The sequence below is a fragment of the Mastigoproctus giganteus genome, chromosome 1 (assembly GCF_048544385.1).
Source record: "Mastigoproctus giganteus isolate SK-2022 chromosome 1, ASM4854438v1, whole genome shotgun sequence".
Taxonomy (NCBI): Eukaryota; Metazoa; Arthropoda; class Arachnida; order Uropygi; family Thelyphonidae; genus Mastigoproctus; species Mastigoproctus giganteus.
In genome coordinates, this window is record NC_143575.1 from 20,399,344 (window position 1) to 20,421,739 (window position 22,396).

Consider the following 22,396-nt stretch of genomic DNA (forward strand, 5'->3'; position numbering starts at 1 on the left):
AATTCAGAAGAACAGTGCCCGTGGGAGTATCTATGGAAAACGCATGTAGCAGAAACAGGACATCTATGAGACAGAGAGTAGAGAGATGGGTCATTAAACCTAAATTAACCTAACTACTCTCTTTTGAATGGAATTTAGAAGCCTGAGAGAAGTTTTGGGGGCCTCGCCCTGATGTGGGAACAATATTCCATAGTATGGAATATTCCAATATTCCATACTATGGAATATTCCTTAGAATATTCCATAGTATGGAATATTCTGGAATATTCCTTTACTTTTCTTCCAAACACTAGATTTGCTAGTGTTTGGAAGAAAAGTAAAGCCGAAAGATAAAACCCAGTTTTTCAGACGTAGAGGAAGCAACGTTTGTGATGTGCGTATGTCAAGAGAGATTAGAAATCAAGGTAACCTCTAACAGAAATATGTGATCTTGTCTAGAAATCTGAGTGCCATTGTAAATAAGCAGAAGAATACTTTTCTGGGAGATATAAGACAGAACTGAGTTTTAGAAGGACTGAAATCAACTAAGTTATCTTTTCCCCAGTGAAGAATTAACTGAAGATCAGCATTTACGGAACTGGTAGTGGATGTTCGAGAAGTTAAAGCTGTTTCTGCAGAGAAAGGTTTCTGAAAGTGTAAGGTGTAATGCAACCTGTTAGCTTAATGTCTGTTCCAGGTAAAATAATAATGGAGTCAGTGGCTAAAAATGTAATTCAGAACCATGTAGACAGGAGTGCACTTAAACTTCAGTCACAGCATGGATTTGTTAAAGGTGCGATCATGTCTGACCAGTCTGACTGAATACCATGATGCAGTAACAAAGGAAATGGATGCAAAAAAATAATTTTGACATCACATACTTAGATTTCAGAAAAGATTTTGATATTGTTGCATATAAAAGACTGCTGTACAGATTGCAGAGCAGATTGGCATTAAAGGAAGGCTACTATTCTAGATAAAATGATGGATGAGTGGGAGAAGACAGAGAGTGGTAATTAATGGACACTGCTTTTCGTGGAGAAAGGATCGTAGAGGATTAGTGGCATCCCCATAGAGTTCGGTACTGGGCCCATTGTTTTTTTTTTCTATATTTATTAATGATCTTGATGAAGGTCAGGCTTAATGCCTAAGTTTGCAGATGATACTTGATTAACTTCATTAACCACACTTTTGGCAGGATGGTTAATGAAGGTAATCAAGGTATGCTATTGGAACAAGGTCTAAAAAAAAAAAAAAAAAAAAAATCAGGCAGATGGTCTGAGAAATGCCAATTGAAGTTTAACATTGAAAAATGCAAGGTACTTCATATGAGTAGCAGTAATCCGAGATTAACGTACTAAATGTGATACTATACTGAGGGCAGTGAAAAATGAAAAAGATCAGGGAGTAACTGTGCTGTTAGATACAAATTTCTCTGAGCAGTGCGGACAGGCTTCCAAGACAACATAGGATTTTGTCCATGATATACAGAAATTTTGCCAGGATGGATAAGGAGGTGATTATCCGACTGTATAAAGCAATGGTCAGGCTACACTTCAGTACTGTATACAGGTCTGGATACCTCATTTTAGGAAGAATGCATAGCTGCTGCAACTCGTGCAGAGAAATAAAACGAAAATGGTGAGAGAAACAAAGGGTTGTTCTTACAAAGAAAGGTTTTAGTTCTGCAAATTGCGGCTTCTGGAGGCACTTGCGAGGTGATCTGATTGAGGTCTTTAAGTTTGGATTGCGTAAGCTCAATACCAATGGATCCTTTCCTCTTGCTCAGACTACGCACACTAGAGGGCGAGGGCATAAATTCAAATTGGTAAAAATTCGGAAGTTTACTCCAGTCAGCGGGTAGTTGATTGTTGGAACAAACTTTCTTCTGTTTTTGTGGAAGTGGATATTTTGAATAAATTTAATGAGTAACTAGACAGACTATTGGAGAACGAAAAGTGACATGAGGTTTTTTTTTTTTTTTTTTTTTGCTTATGCTGTATAAGCTTGCTTTCTTGCATCATTTTCCAATACTAATACAGCACTAACTTCACTACAGAATAATTTATACTTGCCATTGCGTTTACTGTTTCTTGATAATTTATACCTACTCCAAAACAACGCAAGAAATTTTTATGGACTTTTTTTCACAACGAGGCTGAAATATTCGTTCACAAGAGAGGGGTACATAGTTTTTTCTCTTGAAAACTCGTGGTTTTTTTTTTTTTTTTTTTGTCCAGCAAAGAGCAAACCGGCCGAAGAACAACACACGCAATTACAGATATCATACACTGATGCTTCAGTTGCTTTGGTGATATCAACATACACACCTGAACACACCACGCAACAGGCTGTGTGGACTTAAATGCCATTGTGCTTTTATAAATATTGACAACAACAACCGGATTCAGTTTTATTTTCTGTTAAGAACCTCATCAGTTCAATGGTCATTGACTATGGTCTAGGTCTGGAATAATAACACTTTGATAGTATAAATAGATGGGTAGCTTCTAGAATTACTTGTTTGATCATTTTCATTTAGCTTTTTTGCTTATTAGATTCATTAACTGTTTCCATTGAATATAATTTGAATATTGCCATCACAATTTCTCTTGTGAAAATTAAATCTCTTCCTTTTACCCTTGACAACGGTTATTTCCATAGACATATCCCGCAATAATACGTTATGATCACTACCTGCTAATCGTTCTTTAATGGAAAAGTTCTTAATATCAATTACATCCTTGGTAAAAATGAGGTCGAGAATATCGTTCTCTACTTGTGGAATCTCTAATATGTTGATATAGGACGCAATCATCTAATCGATCAAGAAATAAACTGGTACTGTGAGAGTGGCCCACCCAGAAGTCCCGGTCTAAATTACAACGCATTCATATCCGATTGCCAATTACATTTATCAATGGAGTGAACAATGGGGTTGATAGTCAAAGAAAAAAACAGAAGTGCCCAGTTCTGCGGAACATTCTGCTAACGCTTGCATCTAGTAATAAACATCAAATAGAAGTTTAGCTGTTTAATTAGCAATAACCAACTTTTGCAGAACTTACAGTAAGTACCGATTGCAAAGGACAATGTAACGGCAATGAATAAATATACCTGAAAGAGCCTTGCAGGATTCCTACTTCAACAGGAGATAACTGTGGGCTGGCTAGCAATAAAATGTGGATATCCCTGTGAAGGAAGAGCCTTAGTATCGTTAAGAAAAAATCCTTAAAACCATTTGATGTAGATGATGCAGAGCAAGGAGAGAGTTTCAGCTACTGAAGCAGATCGAATATCTAAATATTATTTGATTGAAGAGGATATAATATGGTATAATATGGTCTGTTAGATTATTTAATGTATACAACTGCTTGCTTGAATAAGCTTAAATTCATAATATTTGGCTGGTTTTAGTTGTTGTTATTGGATTTTAGGAGCATCGGCGACTGATTAGGACCATGTTGCTCGGTGTATATTGTCTGTAAATTGCGTGTGTTCTAAGGTCGAATTTCTGTTTGCTGGACGAAAAACTCGAGTTTCCGGCAGGAAAACCATGCTGCCCTCGTCTGAGACCGACTAACTCAGCCACGTTGTGAAAAAGACCCATAAAAATTCCTCCCGTCATCGACGGGATTCGAATTCAGGTCTTTTCCACCCAGTGTGGGGAGGACGGCGATCCTACAAAATGTGCTACCCACGAGGGCGCTGGTTTTAGTATTTAATAGGCATTAGTGTATCCACAATCAACTACAATAGTTATGATGATGTACTACAGGAATCTGTTTTGCATCCTTTCTAATTTGTTATATTTAACAACAAGGTAAATTTATGACACCATAATTTATGTACTATTTGGATATATCGATTTCACATCAATATATCCAAATGCAGTTGAAGAAGTTATGTTAACTAAAAATTTGACTCTCTTAATGGATGACAATTTAAATATTATTTTTATACTCCATTGGGAAAAAGCATATCGAATTAATCCTGGCAGCAACATAAAATAAATTCTATATACAAGTATAGAAATTCTTTTTCAAATTTCGGGGAAAAGGCGAATTTATCCCATTCGCAACTGTAATGATCATGATGTATATAGACCTACTGGATAGTACTGTATTCTTTAACATTTAACTGAGTATTTAACTTGTATACTCACTGTTAAAATTAAGAATAAAGGTCTTTTAGAATTTCTAGCATAATGTTCAGGATGAAGTCGCCATATAATACTGTATAAATACCACTTTAAATACAGGAAGTGTATCACCATTCTCACGGTTAAAAATCAATCGTATTATCATAATGACATAAATATCCATTATAATAATAAGAAACTGGGATTACGATCATAATCATTATCGTAAATAGCTTGGTGAAAATTACACTGCCATAAAACATAGTTTTGACTGTATGATAACATTCTCGATGGACAGCACACTCTCAGCAATGTGCGTAGATGTCACTTCTCTTTCGAGCATTAAGCTAATTGCTTGTTGATTTTTTTCCCCTCTGCTGAGCAATTAACCTAATGCTTGAAGGAAGAAAAGGATCATTGATGCGGTTTTGTTTTCTGCAATGTGTACGCCTGCGTCGTCCAATTCTCTTTTTGCAACGACATTTCTCAGCAGATGGCCGCTTGGCAACGTTTCGCTGAAAAAATAAGAGTTATCAGCAAAACATTTAAATCTTCATAAAATTCAAAACGAGCTAGTCCAATATCACTGGCTGTTTAAGTTTCAAATCACAATTCATAAGGGCATGAAGTCACCACTACAGATAAACGACGTGATAAAACATCCGCCATCTACAGTAAAAATTTTATATATTTTTTAAATACCGTTGTAGAATTTGGAAACTTATTATATACATCACATATGCGTGATGCTTAAAGTTCAATGGTCATCGAAAGACATTTGAAATGTGGAAAACAATAAGTGACTAATTAATTAAAATTATCTCCATCTAAAGCTTAGATATCAGGTGAATACTAAAACTGTATAGAAGACATAATAACATAAAACAGTATAATACTCAAAAAAGCTCTCAATGTTTATAGGATCTGCAGATAAAAACCACATCGCGTTATGTCATGCTAAACGGACAGAAAAGAAGAGGGCGGCACACCACTGCTGAACACAAGACGAATAGAATGTATAAGCTGTCATACTGTAAACGTTATGGACTCCACATAATACAATGTATGCATTTTTAAATTCCAATTCACGAAGTAAAGATCTACTGCATTCAAACCAAGAACGAAGGACAGTAAAAATTATGATGAGGGTAGAGGTTATCGTGTTGTTCATACCAATAATGTCTGAGTGGGCAAAAACGATCGAAATTCGCGGTCTCACGTTTGGATATACGTCCACCAATCACAGACTTTGTCAGAAAAATTTATTATGCCTGCTTTGAAATGAAACAAAGACCAAATCAAGTCATGAGCTCCTCACAAAGTTTTCAGTTCATACGTTGAATCCTTAAGACAATGAAATTATGAAAAGTATTATGAATTTTGGAATTCCAATGGTCCGGCGTGAACCCCAAGACTGATATTTCTGTTGTGTAGGCAATGGCTCTTAAACTGTAGGTCGCGATTCACCCCCCAGGGGGTCTCAAGCAACTCTGGGGGGGGGCGCAAATTGTTAAAAATTTTGTCTCAGTATGGTAGTAAAGGTCGAGCTTTAGAGTGTTACTAAGATTACGAATCACTTTTCCCATCTGCTTACTTTTCTTAGCAGAGACACGAGGGTTCTAAAAAGTGCCAATAATACTGTATTCTTTAAATTATTATTTATGCTACAGAAAATTACTATGAAAAACTTTTTTTACCCTCGCATATCTATTTATGTTACAATATATTTTATTCATGGGGGTCGCACAAATTCATTCATCATTTTAGGGGATTGCTGTATCTCAAAGTTGGAGGACCCTGTTGTGAGGGGTAAAGTTATAACACTAGAAATAAGTAGGAAAATTCTTACCGATATCTTTCATCTGAAATATAAATTTACTAAAATGTAAATTAAACGTGGTGTAACCAAATAATGATTTACAAATTTATTGATTACACCTCGCCATCATTCAAGCGAAAATTAAAATTCAAACTACCAAAGAAACAAATAAATTAATTACAGTGTCCTTATGCTAGCGATCAACACAGGCACAACAGAAAATAAGTCTTAAATATAGTTAACCGGATAACTAAGAAGCAGCTGAAACAATTTAAAAAACGGAATGTTATGTTGTACACAACATTTTGACTCTGGCATGTCGACTGATTTCGGTCGATATGAAAGTTTACATTTCGCCTGCGAATCTTGCGCGTCTCTTTTGCTTGTTTACATGTGTTTGGACAAACACGAAGTTAAAAAGTACCGCTACATTTACCATCAACTTAATTAAAGAAACAAAAAGGGTCAAGCATAGAATAATTACGAAATTCTGGGTGGAGATTCGAATTATTTTTAACACATATACAGCATGTGGAGATAAAAAAAAAAAAAAAAAAAAGTTGGGAAAGCGCTGGCATAATACGATGGCTCTTCTTCTACACTGTATGCGAAAGGCCTTCGATTCTCAGCTAAACTTTCACAGGTTCTTTTTACCGTGACCAAGAAATTCTCTCCCAATCTTGAAACTAGAACTTTGTGTTTCATTCCGAAAATAGACTATAAAATACACAGACATTTTATTTCCTTATTCTAAATCAACAAAACAATCCCATCACAACAAAATGAACTTCCTGAAAAAAGTATGCTTTTAAAAGTACACCGATGAGCCCGAGTCGTTATACAAATCGAAGCAACTGCGGGTGAACTACGACGGGTGCGCGGGTCGGGGCACGGTAAAAAAAAACACCTGATACTGAGCTTCGTTAATCAGTGTTACTCTTGTTTTTCAGATGGGAAAGGCAGAGGACTTAAGCGAGTTTGACAAAGGCCAAATTGTAATGCCCAGAGGACTGGATCAGAGCATATCCGAAACGACACGGCTCTGGTGGGATGCTCGCGGTCAGCCCTTACCGAAAGTGGTCCGAGGAGGGAAAACTAACGAACCGCCGGCAAGGTGTTGGACGACCGCGGCTCATCGATGCTCAAGGTGAGCGAAGGCTCTCATGGATGGCAAGTGGCAACAGAAGGTCGACTGTGGCGCAACTCGCCGGTAATTGGAATGCTGGTGACGGGAGTAATGTATCACAACACAGAGTACATTGAACCCTGCTGAAAATGGGGCTGCGTAAGCGCAGGCCGCTCCGAGTGCCCATGCTAACCACGGTTCACCGGCGACAGCGCCTAGAATGGGCACGCGAGCATCGAAAATGGACCTTGAGTGATTGGAAGAAGGTCGTCTGGTCCGATGGATCACGTTTCCTGCCATGTAGATGGCCGGGTACGTGTGCGTCGTTTACTTCGGGAAGTGCTGGCGCCTGGATGCACAGTGGGACGAAAAGAAGTCGGTGGCGGCGGTGTCATGCTTTGAGCGATGTTCTGCTGGGATACCCTGAGTCCAGTCATCCATGTCTTATAATGGGGGATTTTAATTTCCCGGATATTGACTAGAATTTGTGGGTTGGTCACTCACACATTAGAAAGACTTCTGTGGATTTATTGGATGATTGTTTTCTACATCAGCATGTTTGGGGGACAACTAGAGGGAGTAATACTCTTGATCTGATTATCAGTAGTGATTCTTCATGCATTACGAATCTGCAGATAAAGGAACCACTAGATGACAGTGATCACTGTGTGCTCAAGTCGGATTTACTCAAAGAGGTAACTACCATCAGGGGTAAAGTGGAGGGTTTTTGCTTTCGTAAAGGCGACTACGGAGGTCTGAGACAGTATTTAAATTCTATACGGTGGGACCAACTGATGATGTTACCAACAGCAAATTCAAAATGGGAAGCATTCAACGAATTAATCTTGGAAGTTACTAGGCTTTACATACTAATTAAAATATATTGTTTAAGGTTTAGGCCTAAATGGATGTCAGATGAACTAATGAGACATGTGGCAGAGAAGAAAAATTCATGGGATACGTATAAATTAATGGGTGACATGGAAGCCTATGACAGATATAAGCTGGTCTGTAACCAACTCACAAAGAAGATTAGGCAGGCAAAGGCAGATTATGAGAAATCTTTGGCAAAGGATGCAGAGAAAAACAGAAGAGTTCTTTGTCTATAAAAACTGTAGAAGGAAACGGATGAATCAGATTTGTCCACTGGATATTGATGGTTCAACTGTTGATGATCCTGTCAGGTGGCTAACAAACTAAATAAGTATTTTGCATGTACATTCACACATGAGGAATTATTCAGCAAGGGGAATGCCAGAGGTGAATTAAACTCTGGCAGTGACCTAGATGATTTTGTAATAACTGAGAGGAAAGTGGAGGAGCAATTGTTGAAGATAAACATAAAAAAGGCACCCAGAGTGGATGGGATCTATCCAGTTATATTAAAGGAGGCAGCAAAGGAAGTAAGCAAACCCTTAGCCATAATTATGAGAGCTTCCTTGGACTCAGGGGAGGTACCCATGGACTGGATATGTGCAAATGTGACCCCAATTCACAAAGGAGGATCAAAGGGCGACAAGTAATTATAGACCTGTTAGTTTAGCTTATGTTACAGAGAAATTAATGGAGGCACTGGTTAAAGAAGCACTGCAGGATCATCTAGACAAGACTTCAGTTATAGTTGAGACACAACATGGGTTTGTTTAGGGGAAGTCTTGTCTGACAAATCTGATTGGATACTATGATGTGGTCACAAAGGAACTGGATGCAGGGAATAACTTTGATATCATATATTTGGATCTTAGAAAGGCTTTTGATACTGTATCACATGGAAGATTGCTGCACAAATTAAAACAGTGTGGCATTGGAGACAAATTGCTGTTATGGATAAAGGGATATTTGAGTGGGAGAAGACAGTGAGTGGTAATCAATGGACACTGCTCTTCGTGGACTAATGTTACTAGTGGAGTCATTCAGGGTTCAGTGTTGGGTCCATTGTTGTTTTCTGTATTTATAAATGATAGTGATGATGGTATATCATGCTTAATGTCCATGTTTGCAGAAGATACGAAGATTTAGCAGGGTTGTTAAGGACACTAATGACAGTACGCTGCTGCAACAGGATCTAGTAAAGTTGAGCAGATGGGCTGAGAGGTGGCAAATGAAGTTTAACATTGACAAATGTAAAGTATTACGTATAGGAAGCAGTAATCCCAGATAACATATGAACTCTGTGGTACTACACTGACAGTGGTAGAGAATGAAAAGGACCTGGGCTAATTGTGCTATATGAAGGTTTCTGAGCAGTGCAGACGGTCTGCAAGAGTAGCTCATGGTGACTTGTCAATGATATAAAGGAATTTTTCTAGCAGAGATAAGGAGGTGATTATCCCTTTGTATAAGGCAATGGTCAGGCCACACCTTGAGTACTGCATACAGGTCTGGAGGCCTCAGTTTAAGAAGGATGTAGAACTGTAGGAACGAGTACAGAGAAGGGCAACAAGATTACTGAATGGAACGAAGGGTTGCTTTTACGAAGAAAGGCTTAAGTTTTGCAGATTACAGTGCCTGGAGACTAGGCACCTGCGAGGTGACCTGATTGAGGTGTATAAAGCCTTGAATTGTTTGAGCATGCTCAATGCTGATGTGATTCTTCCTCTTGCTCAGAATAATCACCTGAGAGGACATAAATACAAATTGAGGAAAGACAGTTGTAGGATAGATGTGCGGAAGTCTATGTTTAGCCATCGTGTAGTTGATTGGTGGAACAGACGTCCATTTGTTGTTGTGGAAGTTGATAGCTTAAATAAATTTAAGGCTGAGCTGAACAGATATTTGGAACGAAAGGAGGGGTGAAATGGGAGCGGTTTTTTTTTTTTTTTTTTTGCTGATTCTGCCTAAGATTGCTTTCTTGCATCGTGTGCCTCTACTAATACTAATGTGCAGGGCATGGGCATTCTGACGTCTACCACCTATCTAAACATCACTGACAGTGAATAATGGACCCGGGCCTGGCTCCTCGAGCTTAGGACGGGCATTAGGCAGCAGTTGCCCAGGCGTTGGCTGCTGCCTAGTACGAACAGGCCTAACACACTTTTTTCAGGCTGTTTCACAGAGGTTTTGTGCTGTCGGAGGTCAACAAGGTTGCGATGCGCATTTGCCTGGGTGCCACCCTGACTCAAGAACATAAAAAACAAAAAACACAAACAACAAAAAAAAAAACTAAACATCATTGCTCACCACGTATACCCTTTCATAGCAACGTCTTCCTCTCTGGCGGTGCTGTCTTTCAGCAGGATAATGCGCTATGCCACGCTGCCTAGATTATTCGAGACTGGTTCGCGGAACATGAGGAAGACTTCCAGGTATTTCCCTGTCCTCCAAATTCCCCAGACATTAATCCCATCGAGCATCTGTGGTTTGTGCTGGAACAGGAACTCTGATCTGCGGCGTCTCAACCACGGGCCTTTTAGGAGTTAAAGGATCTGCTGGTTATGTGTTGGTACCAGATACCACAAGACATTTAGAAGTCTTGTAGCGTCCATGCCTCGCCGGGTACGAGCTGTTTTGGCTACACGTGGAGGACCAACATCATATTAGGTAGGTGGTCATAATGTTTCGGCTCATCAGTTCATGATACACACGCTAATAATCTGTCATAATATGTCTCAATTATTTCGATACAAAACTGGGCAGCACCTGCTGAACGAGGAAAACCTTTCAAAACCTGGAAAATCTAACACTTGCACTGTACAGCTGTTGATGATATGATATGTCTCAATTATTTCGATACAAAACTGGGCAGCACCTGCTGAACGAGGAAAACCTTTCAAAACCTGGAAAATCTAACACTTGCACTGTACAGCTGTTGATGATATGATATGACACATGATTTACGACAAACTATGATGATCGAAGAGAATGTACAAAAAAACAGCCATCAAATCGTTGACATGAATGAAAAAAAACGTTCCGAGAATGGGCTCAGGTGACATTTCATCAATGCAATCATTCTCAACTAATTTACATCTCCCGAAGGTAGACAAGAGGACTCTTTTTACGAATAATTTGAATTACTCATGAGACCCTGAAGGAAATTATTAATGCCTTGCCAAATAAAGCCACAGTGAGTCCAGCTGGTTTTCCACAATTTTTGATAACAGTATGCAGCACTTTCATCCTTGATTCTCTCTTCTATCTCTTCAATCAGGTCTAGTATGAGGCAACCATGCCAAATATTTGGAATCACTACTATGTAAAGCCTGTACCCAAATCGAAGGACCGAAGTATCCAAGGACTTCCGACAAATAAATAGACATCTCCTGCATCCTCTTAAGGATTTTTGAATAGGCGATACAGTCCTATCTTGTTCAGCACTGTTTCAGTCACAGGCCTCCCCACTTGCACACAGTCGTCCAATGAAAATTCACAACCACCAACTTGCTCGACATCTTGCTGAGAACCCAGCATATACCGAATAGTAAAGCGCAGCTGGACGTCCTCTTCCTGGATATAAAAGCAGCCTATGATAGCCTGGCTTTACCTGCTTTAATACATTTACTCAGAAGATATTTTAACATAGAGAAGAAGTACTGGAGGTCATTAATGCGATCATTAAGCCTAGGCACCTCTTAGTCACCCATAAACATCTCCAGACATCATATACAGTTGACAGAAGGATACCTCAGGGAGGGGTCCTCTCTGCGACTCTTTGCAGCGGCGTTGGAATATTTTAGTCCTATCTCTGGACTTCACCTCATATGCAGACGACATAAAATTTTTCATACTCTCAAAAGATGCTAAGCAGATTCCCTACATGCAAAAAAGTGCAAATCATCAAATACAGTTGCTTCCGAATTATTTAAGATTTTTTTATTTTTTATTATATTATATTTCATTTTATTTATTTATTTATTATTATTTAATTAATTTATTTATCATTAATTATTATTATTTATTTATTATTATTATTTTTTTTTTTTTTTTGTGTGGGCTCCCAGGTTGGGTATCCTGGGGCGGGACTGTGGCACCCACCGGTATAGCACTTCCTCCGGTGGGCGCGGGATTTTGTGCTTCGGCACAGTAAGATAAGATACACTTTCAGGCCCTTTTTTTTTTTTTTTTTTTCTTTTTCAGGAGGTTTTATCCAAATACAGTATATACAAGTGGAGTTAGACGAGAGTCTGGGAGCCACCCATGACACGGACACATATACATAAAAGCCAAGACGTGATCTGGTCCGCAATCCCACAAGCACAGCTCAGCAGATATTACGGGCTAGAATACTGGGCGACTGATTACAATCTCTAGGTTGATTCTTCATTCCAACCTCGGTCTAACTCCATGGAAAATACACATTTCAGCAACAAATCTCTCCCTGCTAGCAAAACCCATCATAGGGAGTGTAGACGTCCGTAATTTCAAGTGTAATTGGATGCAGAAACCAAGCGGGCCGAGAACCAGGACGCACGAAACTTCCACTCCGGACTACTGTCAACAATTTAGAATGTCTCAAAAACATGTTTCTTCCCAACACAATTGGTCTCTCTACAATGTGCTCCCCCATAGATCCCCAGAAATTTTGCACAGAGAACAGCTACAGGAAAGATACAAGAACACTTACCAATTCATTGAGATATAGCAGCCAATATTGGCTGCTATTACTGCCAATATTGGACAAGAGCGAACTATGACGACCAGTTTATCATAACAAATACATTTTGTTATGATAAACTGGTCGTCACACTTCTAGTAGGCATGCTACAGCTAGTAGGCATCCTGCCAAACTTCTAGTAGGCATGCTGCAACACACCTTGCATCCTCAAATGAAATGACTAATACTAGAGAATATTTTATTGTCACTCTTTGCGTTTATAATCGGTAAATAAATATTGACGATATCTGGGCGTTAGTCATAAGTACCTGTAAATAATTATACGTTTTCGTGTGACAATTGTAACCGTTGACTGAATATGTAAGCACATCATCTTCTGTCAAAATAGATATGTTACGTAAAACACTCTCTGTTAATTAATTTCTTAAATGCATATGTGAATGTACCGTATTTTAATTTTGTATCATGCCCTCCTCGCCTTCTGACTCTACAGGAGCAAAACCTTAAGATTAAATAAACAGAAACCCCTGGCTTGTAGCCATGAAGGGTATTGTGCACGGCATGTGCATTTTGTATGCAATAAAGAGTTCTTCTATAATAATATTTTTGTTATTAATAATAATTTTAAAAATAAATAATAATAATATGGTTGTTAAAGAATGGAGAGGGGTAGATCCGTCATCTTAATTAGAGTAATCGTGAGAAAACTAGGAATTTGTAGTCACACCCCTGCCGTATGTACAAACCTGTGATCAAAAATTTCCGGGTTTTTATCAGATATTCCATGTTGTTACCCCACTAACCGAGACTTGGTACAGCAATCTAACGGTTTTGGAAGTACTTCTAGAGCCTCGGTTCTATGAAATGTCACGAAATCTCCGCCCTTAAATCCTAGCTGGAGCATACCTAAATGTCGCACCACCTGGAGCATGTGAGTCCTCCATGATACCAAGGAAATGTTTGGATTAAATGCAATAAATGATTTAAAATTGGGCACTTCTCAGTGTATTCATGATCTTGACAGCACAGGGGATATAAGAAAAAATATAATTTTTAATTATTATATTAATTTTTTTATAAATTAACATTAAATCAGAATTAAAAATCAACACAAACAGCCGGTACATATTTTCATAAGCAAGTAAATGCACATGGAGATATCCTGTGAAATATCTTTTAAGCATATATGGCAAAAATATAGTTTTAAACGTAGTTTAAAGTTTTAAAATAAGTGTTAAAATAAAACTTTACGAATAAAAACTTTTAAATAAAAGTTTTAAGCTATTCAATATACGCTTTGTTTTAAAAGTATTTTTAAAAGTTTAAAGAATTGGAGAGCCAGATTTGATTATATAACTTTCCCGCGCTTGATTGAATTTCCGAAATCAAGGGCATAATGTACGTGGATCATATCACAAATAAAAGTCGACAATATATTTGCAAATAAAATAGATAATACTGTGTTGAGGTAATAATAAAGGTTTATTATTTTATTTTTTAATATTGTGGACAATAATAACGGCCGCATACGGAATTGAAGTGCCAATTGTGCTCGGCACTTCAATTTAACACATTTTGAGAACTACTGTATTTGGTCAAACTTCGATTGTAGTTGCAGTGCCGGATTAAGGCACGGGCTAGTAGGGCCCTTGCCCGGGGCGCCACTCTTTAAGGGGCGCCAAATTTTACAAATCATGAAATACATATATATATATATCTCTTTAGTAAAGGGTGCGCCGAAAAATCTTTCTGCATGGGACGCGAAAAACCTTGGTTCAGCACTGGTAGTTGTGCTTTGTAATCAAAGACTATGAGTTAACAGAGATTTTTCACTAGTACGCAGGGGACAAAACGTACTTATATTCATCGTTATTAGTAATTATCTGAATATAGTGCTATACGTAATCGAATACAAAAGTCGGGCAGACAACTTTAGATTTTGTCACCAATGAGCAACAGTTACGATGGATACCAACTTCTAAACAGTGATGCAGAGGCAAAAATACATTTTAAAACTGAAATTCATAGTGTTTCTATAAAATCTATTAGTCCGACTCTTCTGAGGGTTATGATGCATTTAATATTCTCCAGTAGGACCCATATACCCGTTTAAAATACTTTAAACGATTCCATAATTTAATTTTTAAAATTAAATTAAAACATTTTTTAATCATACAACATTTTGTCGGTAACTGAATCAGTACCATAACCGACTAAAACCAAAATGGCCATTGAACAAAAGAAAGCATAGTGCATGGCTTACTTGTACAAATTCACTACCACACATTCAGTAATTATCGTACAGTGTATAGAAAAGATTCACTAAGCGTTCCCAACATGGACAACTAGACATGGAGTTGGACAGGAAGTGTTTCCAGCATGGACAACTAAATGATCCGTTGTATTACAAAGGTGATGACCAACTGAAGCATTCCAACGAATGCCTATACAGGTTACTTTGACGCACCTCATGTGGATTTCAACAACTAAAACCAACTGTGAAAGACTTCCACAAAAGGACCCTTCATGTGTCCTTTATAGGCGAATTACAAGGTCCTTTTATGAAAATTTATATTCGCCTATAAAGGGCAAATAACCAGTACCTTTTATGAACAATTGTTTTCGGAACGCCCACTAATTAATATGCGAACAGTTTTCTGCTATCATGCTTTGATTTACGAAGGTGGCAACAACTACTCAAAGAAGAAGGCATGATTTTGCAAATTTTGAAGATACCAATGTTCTATATTTTGTTTTAGTTTAAAAACTACAAACTTGTAATATAAATATGCACTACCCGTATAAGACAGGAATAATAATTCATGATATACATGTAATAAACCTTCCACGATGATGTGTTCGAATGGGACAATCCTACAATTTCTTTATTTCTTTAATTTAGCCCTGTAAGTTTGTCAAACATGCTCACCTTCAACAACACTCAGATTTCCAGATGTGATCACGTATCTTCTAATTTCTCTTAGCGTAATCACATCACAAATACTGTTTCCTCTGCATCAAAAAACTAGATATTCTTTTTTTGCTCTCGGCGTTACATTTCTTCTAAACAGCTACTCACTCTGCACAAATCTCAAACCTGCTCCAACACAGAATACCGTTCTCTTAGGCCGCCGTAACGAAGTGATCAAGCGCAAGGATTCGAAAGTACGCGCCCTTTGAGTGACCGCCGTTCAAGCTCGTGAGACTACTAAGTACGGCGATGTTCGTGTTTCTCTCTATCTTGTTCGCCACGTTTCCAAAGATGCCGGATATTAAATTATCTTCCAACTAACCTCTGAATTTTCAATAAGGTAAAGCAAATGTGTTACCAATATGCTGAAAAATGTTCGAAACTGTAAATGCAAATTTTCGTCATTTTAAATTGTAGCTACTTATTATTTTAATTATAAAAATGTTCACAATTTAATTGTAAATAATATTGTAAACCACGTAGACAGCTTTTCACATCCTCATTCCTACAACCTTGTAGAAAGAGATGTCTAAAAATTTCCAATCTATTCATAGTCTATCTGTTGTTGTAATATCTGTACAATTTCAGAACTGCATAAATTTTATACCTTGTTATTTGTATCTCTTGTCTAATGGAACAAGCCCTATAGGCCTTTGGCTTATTTGTTCCCCCTCTCTTTTTTCTGTTTATCTTCCAACAAGTGTAACAAGACTGCAGTAATAATTCAGACACAGCATGGGTTTGTTAAGAGAAAGTCTTGTCTGACAAATTTGAACGGATACTATGATGTGGTTACAAAGAAACTGGATGCAAAAAATAATTTTGATATCATATACTTGAATTTCAGGAAAGCTTTTGACACTGTTGCGCATGTAAGACTACTGTACAAATTGGAGCAGTGTGGTATTAAGGGCAAGTTGCTACAATGGATAAAACGATGGTTGAGTGGGAGAAGACAGAGTGGTAATCAATGGACGCTGCTCTTCGTGAACTAATATTATTAGTGGAGTCCTCCAGGGTTCTGCGTATCCACAGAAATTATGAGAAAGACGTCAATGTTCTTGCTTCTGTTTCCGACATGTTCTGTATGCTATGGTACACGTGTGCTGTAACCACGTGTTGAGAACAAAATTTTAAAATTTTAAAAATTTTGCGGTAAGAATAAGGTCTAATAAATTGTGCCAATAAATGTAATTATATTAGGTAGGGCATACAGATCATGGATGACCTTACAGAAGCAAGTAAAAAGAATTGAAAAAACTAAAATAATGAATAGGCAAGAAGAAAGGGACTTACCCTTACCTTGTAAAACTGACAAAATGGCCAAGATGGCGGCGTGCCACTATATTTATGTGTAGGGAAAAAAATTAAAATTTTAAAATTTAGTTCTCAACACGTGGCTACAGCACATGTGTACCATAGCATACAGAACATGTCGGAAACAGAAGCAAGAACATTGCCGTTTTTCTCATAATTTCTGTGGATGACCTCTGATGAAGAGATTGAAATTGTGAAAAACACTGCAATGTAATCTTATTTTGGTCGCCTTTTCACTTATTTTTAATTTCCTGTCTCTCTTTTTCATATCATATATCGCTACATTCCTTATCCATTTAGTCGAGTTCACTTCTGGTGTATACCGTAGATTCAATAGGTTTAAAACAAATCTTCTACTTCACACTTTCTACATACAATAAAATTTTATATATATATATAAATAATGGCATCATCCTCTTCATTTAACAACTGTAAATTTAAAAGTTAAACCACCGACATCGCTAATTTTGACCAAAAGGCATTAAAGTCATCACGTAAACAAATCTAAAATCCTTTACTTTATAATTTTTACGACAATAATGGAAATTTAGAAATTTTAGCAACCCATTAATTAATTAATGGGTTGCTAAAACGCATTAATTAATTTATTAATGAATTATGCGTTTAAAAAATTACAACCAAGTGCACACCCCTAGTGTTTCCTTGTATGCCTGTAAAGTTTCAAGTCTCTAAACTGCATGATCATGGAACTCCAGAACTGACAAAATCGACATCAAAATCTCAAATCTGGTCCCCACCGATGATGTAACATTTCAGTATAACCCAAAAACAAAAAATATCTCTGACCAACTAACTGGATTATTCATCGTGATAATGCGCCAGCAAAGGAAACGCTTTCTGCAAGACAAATAATGAAAAAAAAAAAAAAAAAAAAAAAACCAAAGCCTATTCAAGGACAAAATAAGAAAATTTAATTTATCTTTTGTTTTTAATATTAAAGCTAAAACACAGATCTGGATTAATGTTTATTTAATTTATATAATACTGTTTCTTTGCTTTAAAAACTTAATACTGTATTCAGTATTCCTAAATTCACTTGAACTGGAAATATGCAATTAAGTCTTAAACGAAATTCCTTAAGTATTTGTTTTTAAATAACAAATTTAATTCCACTGCGTTCGATATAAAAAGGAGCAATACACAGCTGAGTTAAAGCTATTTAGGAACGTTTTGCAAGTCGGCTTATCCCTAAATACATAAAGCCCAGCTGCAAATAGCTGCAGTAATAAATTCAGGCGTCAATCGTGCTTCGAATTATATAATTGAACTTAACAGAAAGAACACGTTTAAAGATTGGGTAACAAGGAAGTCGACGAACGAACGAAAGAATGCATTCTTTAAAAGTAGCTATGTATAAATATAAAAGATAAAAGATTAAAAAATATAAAGAATTAAAATAAATTCTTTATCCCAAGACAATAAATAAATCCCAAGACTCAAATGAATATCAGAAGCTGTTAAATAAAATTAGAAGAAATTTTTTTTTAATCACAGTCTGGTGCAAAGTGGATACGAAATATTTTCGCTCTGCGACATCCTGGTAAAAACTTTCTCTCCTCACCACAAAGATAACGAACCTAATTGTACCTTAATTTTATTTTTATGATGATCATCGCAATACCCCTAAATGTTACAACCACAGAAATAATGCTTTTCTTACACTTCCGGTCAAATGGGTTTTGAATTTCCTACCTTGAAAATTCTTGAAAGATGAAAAGAATGATCGACTTTGGCAACAAAATGTCAAAAATACATCGTCTCTGACTTGTAGCAGAGCTTGAATTATTATAAATAAAATTTAATTTAAAACGAATAAGATTTGATTAAATTATTTATTATGTATTAGTAATATAATAAATAATATAATTATAATTATTTAATTCCATTTTAAAATTAACTGAATTCAAATTTTAATTCTGCACACACTTTCTGTATCTAAATCACTGCGATTTAATTTTATTATAAAATCAAATAACAAGAAAACCCAAAATTTCAATTTTTATGTTCAAATGAGAGATAAGTTCATTGTAACTACATACTTATCTAGAATTATCAATGCTATTCAATTATTTCAAGGTTAACCATTTTATACAGATGCTAAAACTTTCACTTAAAGTCTGCCAGATAGAAACTTGCAAGAGGAGGAGAGTATTTTGTTAAATGGAAATAAATATGTGATAGTGAAAGGCATTTTCTCTCTCTCTCTCTCCCTCAAGAACGCACTCGCTGAGATGTCTAGTTTAAAGAGCCCAAGAGACACAAGTATACGTTAGAGAGAGAATGGCGAGAAATATTAATTATTAAGGAATTTTTTTCCGTATTTAATAATAAAACTGCCTCAAGTTTTAAATAAGCCCCAGCGATGTTTACATATGCAAATATTCAGCTAGTGTAATCATATTCAAAGCGACCAACGAAAGACAACTTTAACTACAACACTATATCCTCTTTAGCGACGTCTAGCCTTCTGCACTGCCAAAACCCGGAAGACGGAAGCAGCCAACAATGGCAGAATGGGAGTTTCCGTATAACAGTGACGGGTAAATAAGAACGCAAAAATAAATATCGGTTACCCAACAAATATATAACGTTTTCTAAATTAAGCTTATTTAACTTATTCCTCCCCTCTGCTGATCCCCCAAAGTTACACACCAACAAGTTATATTAACAATAATGGCTCAAGGTCATCGCAATGCATGCAGCAAAGCCACAACATGGGAGAGAAAGATAAACAGCACACGCTTTCAGACATATCCCCTCGGCTCTAGACGTCTGCGGAGACCAAGTAGGGCCAACATGCCTCACAATCACACCAGCGATGTAACTCCATCGGCTAAAATAAACGCCAGCGTGAAAAAGCAGATGTTAGGCTTAGCAATTGCAGTGTATCGAACGAAATAGCGGAAGAGTTAGGCCTAACCCTTTGGGCACTTCAAGGTCACAGGCGGAAGGCTGAGAGAGAGAGAGAGAGAGAGAGAGAGTACAGTTTCTGTGGTGGCAGGTAGCAGACGAGACACATTAACGTTAGCTTGCGTAAAGTGCAACAAGTTTCAGGCTTACTTCCTATGTCCTGTATAGGTCTTCGTCTTCCCAGACAGCACCGAGGCGATCTTGGACACCATGAGGAACACAAAACACACGGGGATCTAATACTCCCGGCAGGACAAGTACGGCTTTCGCCTCTTCGTTTACTAACCAATATGAATAATAACGCCAGCACACAGCCCTTGGAGTTTCTTCATCTGGAAAAGCGTGTGGCGTCGTGCAGGGCAGCTGTTTTTCCCGCGTCGACTTACGCAACTGCCACCTCACTCTATCCAGCTTGGTTTACAGGCGGTGAAGCTACTTAACCCGTCGTATTAGTATTTGGCTTTAACGTTGAACAGTCACTGCTGCTAGTAATGATCGCCTGTTTAAGGCACCCGTTTCAAAAGGTAAAGCGCGACTGCCTCGAAATAATTTTAATGAAATATTTCGTCTGCTCAAGCTGTTAAAATATGATACTGACGACAAAAATGGTTGTTAAAATCTGCTGCAATTTTTAATACGTTATGACAAAATCTGTGAATTTCCAAAAGTATACAACCACGTGACGCATTTCCATTGTTACGTAAATATGCGCAACCAGTCACACGCTTTATAATATATTGTGATAGTGGCATTCCATCAGCTACTTTACCCTTCTACGTGAGGACAGAATCATTGAAGGTCGCTCATAATGTTGTCTGCTGCCAGGTTTATTGCATAAAAATTGTAAAAACTATATCCATAATCAGCTATTTATATAACAATATCATTTTATTCCAATGCTGGAAACACAGACACATCAAAACAGACTAGAAGGAATATTTTTAGATATCAAAACTGCTTTGGCGTTTTTTAGAAAAAAAAAAAAAAAAAAAATCAGGGATAATTATCGCTTTTAGAAGCTCGACAACTTTATGTCAGGTAAACGTGTATTAGAGGACAACGAATATTTTAAAATATTCATAGATAACGTGAAACATTTCTCTAAAACCAAACAAATTATAATATAAAAAAATTTTAAAGATGTTTGCCTAAATGTGGCCAGAAGATTATTTATCATACCATCACAATTATTATATTACTTATTCATATTAAGAACAAAGCATCTAAATACTTGTGTTTCTATATTTTTTTTTGCAAAGCTGTTTAAAATTAATTAATATTATTAACTGATGCTTGTTAAAATGCCAAGAATTTCCTTGATGATAAAATGTAAATTAACTGAGTAGATTTGAAGTTAGTTGGTACTGTATATCAAATATATTGTACTGCATATAAACCTTTTTTTATCAACTTCCAGATGGCGCAATTGTTTATTCTACAGACATAAATGACTATAGTCCAAAAAAAGAAGAAATTAAATCAGATTTGTATATGTACGAGTGCTGGCCTCGGGATCCTCATACAAACAAGTGGACATGAGGCACTCATGTCCACTCAGGCTGACTATTTAATTTAATCAAAATCGTGGTAAGGAATCCCAACTCCTGTGTTTGTACCAGGGCTTCCTCTACTCTAGAATCGAACATGATGCACTCATATGTAAATATTATTTTTATACTTTACAACGCGCGTTCTGACTTCTAAGAAATATGATTTTTATGATTTTTTTTCTTGAGAAATATTTAATTTATAAGCTCCCAAATGCCAGCAGACAGACACTTGAAATATAGTAGTAATCATACAATATAAATCTGCGTATCTCAGACTGGTTTTCATTCCCTGGCCCAAAGTTTGGGGGGGGGGTATTTGCACACATCAACAACATCCTTCATTTCGCTTTAAAACTGGTCGATTTCGTAATCATGAAGAATGTTTCTCCTCTACGGGGGATGTTGGGCAATGTTCATTAGAAACTACAACAGGAAGTTCATGAGAGTAATGCCAGGAGGGCCTTGATCACTCAACAAGACTGGATTAAAAGTAGTTAAATGACCAACAGCACGCCCAGATCGAGCTGACAATTAACAAACTTGCACCGCCAAGTTTGCAAGGTAATATATTGTCTTCTTTGGCTTCTTTCATTTAAAATGAAATCAAGTCATGTATCTTTGAAGAAACGTATTGAAGCATATCATCTGTGATCGTCCCTCCCTTCCCTCTCGCAGTTGAAGATCGGAGAAATCGTCAGTACTGCTGGGTGATCATATGCATTGCAAATCAGAACCTATCGAGTTTCGTGAAGGTCAAAGGTGAATACATCACGGAAACGTATCCTTTACCTTTCCCTAAAATGGTGTTCATCTGAGAATGTCGCACACTCAGGGCGATGCTTTTCGCAAGAAATCTCAATGGGGGACATGTCACCGACACTTGAAAAGAGCGGTTATTCACTCTAACGTACGACACTTCGGGGGTCGAATTACGGAAAGGTGTACAGTTAGGTCACTTGTTCCTGAATTAATAGCATCACCTAAACGGTGTTCGCTCATTAACTGAGG

General features: G+C 37.1%; 1 protein-coding gene across 2 annotated transcripts in view; it reads right to left on the reverse strand.

Moving 5' to 3' along the window:
• Window positions 1-22,396, reverse strand: part of LOC150090615 (uncharacterized) — a 458,225-nt gene that overhangs the window by 418,390 nt on the left and 17,439 nt on the right. The window contains exon 1 of one of the 2 annotated variants that reach the window (XM_090371775.1): window positions 19,989-20,404. The exons of the other annotated variant lie outside the window; for it this stretch is intronic. The gene's annotated coding sequence lies outside the window, so the exon portion shown is untranslated. Of the gene's footprint in view, window positions 1-19,988; window positions 20,405-22,396 lie in introns of those variants that run through there. 2 annotated transcript variants of the gene reach the window in all.